The 1,820-nt window shown below is 44.3% G+C and overlaps 1 protein-coding gene and 1 pseudogene across 2 annotated transcripts in view; both read left to right on the forward strand.

The window, feature by feature from the left end:
- Nucleotides 1-1,820, forward strand: part of NFU1 (NFU1 iron-sulfur cluster scaffold) — a 43,843-nt gene that overhangs the window by 32,988 nt on the left and 9,035 nt on the right. The window lies entirely within an intron of this gene.
- Nucleotides 148-1,389, forward strand: LOC105887326 (annotated as a pseudogene).

Consider the following 1,820-nt stretch of genomic DNA (forward strand, 5'->3'; position numbering starts at 1 on the left):
GGCCATTTTTTGGTTGCAGCCATCGTTGTTTGGCGGGCCCAGGCTGGGGATTCGAACCCGCCACCTTAGGTGTATGTGGCTGGCGCCTTAGCTGCTTGAGCCACAGGCGCTGAGCCTGATTTAAACTCTTGTAGAGGACAGCAGGCACAAAGCACCAAAAGAGGCAGGACAAGCATCGCAGAGGCAGAGGCTGCTTCTGGGTGGCTGCCGACAAGGCTCCAACACTCAGAGACCAAGACCAGCAGGCATCTTCTGGGAACTCTCTGACCTAGGCACCTCTGTGGTTTGAAAGAATCTACTAGTTTATAAGAAATGAGCCATCAGACTACCATGGCATTACCTGCTGGTCCTTCACAGTGTCCACCATCCCAGGATGCCTGCCCTGCCTGGCACAACTTCATCCAACAACGACTTAGTGAGTTTTTTTTTTTTTAATTGCAGTTTTTGGCTGGGGCTAGGTTGGAACCCATCACCTCCAGCATGGCCGTGATTATTTTTGAGTGTCCAGTCTGCTTTAACTGTGTGTCACCCATTCTTCAATGTCAGAGTAGCCATCTTGTTTTGACCAACTGTCACCCACATGTTGTCCATCTTGTTGGGGCCATTTGGGTCCATTTGCAACTTAGCTATGGAGAAAGTAGCCAATTTATTACTTCTTCCTTGTAAATATGCCTCTTCTGGATGTGAAATAACTTGGCCACCCATGGATAAAGCAGACAACAAGAGCTCTATGAATTTAGGCCTTACTCCTGTCCGTGCCCTGGTGCTTCCTGTAAATGGCAAGGCTTCTGGATGCCGTCGCAACTCATCTAATGCATCAGGATAAGTCCATTACAACCCTGCCATGGGAAGATAAAGTTTTCCTTGCTACAAACATTAATCTTCTTGGTGCTGTTGACTGGGTGATTATGCTGTCCTCTTTTGGCTTAGTCTTGGAGAAACAGGAAAAATATGATGGTCGTCAGCAGTTCTTCGCAATTGTACAGTGATAGGAACACGCAAGCAAACTAGAAATTTTGCTTACCGTCTTGAGCTAAATGGTCATAGATGGCATTTGACTTGGGAAGCAACTCCTCAGTCTATTCAGGAGAGAATTGCGACAGCTATTATGAATAGTGACTGCCTAGTTGTTGATACCAGCATTGCACAGCTTTTTGCAGAAAATGGCAATTTAGGCATCAGTGTAACTGTTTCCATGTGTTGAAATGGCAATCAGACATTTTCTGGCCATTGTTTAAGACTATCGCATTCAGTTTCACAGAAAATAAGGCACCCATTTGCCTGCCAGCCTGAAACTCTTGTGGTGGGTGGAGGGAGATACTTGAAGGTAAATAAAATAAAGCCTGTTAAATATAGGAAGCAGTTGCATGTAGTAACACTAATATATTTAAAAATAAGTCAACAGTAAACTACTGGGAAAAAAAAAAAAAATATATATATATATAGACACCCCCCCCAAGATGGTCATCTTTTATACTAAGGAAGGAAGCATTGTAAAATAATTCTGAGTTTTGTGTTTGTTGTAGATTGATTGTATTGCTGAAAAACACTGGGTTTGTTTTTTTGTGTGTATGTGTGTGAGTGAGCAAATGTGTGCTTGTGTGTGTGAGGGTGTACATGTGCGTGTTTTCTGACAATCCATCTTGCATGGTTTTAGGCCACCACTTTTCCCCTTTGTTTTGTTTTTGTTTTTGTTTTTTTTTTGAGACGGAGCCTCAAACTATCTCCCTGGGTAGAGTGCCATGGCATCACGCTCACAGCAACCTCCAACTTCTGGGCTCAAGCGAGTCTCCTGCCTCAGCCTCCCAAGTAGCTGGGAC

The sequence above is a fragment of the Otolemur garnettii genome, unplaced genomic scaffold, assembly GCF_000181295.1.
Source record: "Otolemur garnettii isolate 467f Iridium unplaced genomic scaffold, OtoGar3 scaffold00068, whole genome shotgun sequence".
In the NCBI taxonomy this organism is placed as follows: Eukaryota; Metazoa; Chordata; class Mammalia; order Primates; family Galagidae; genus Otolemur; species Otolemur garnettii.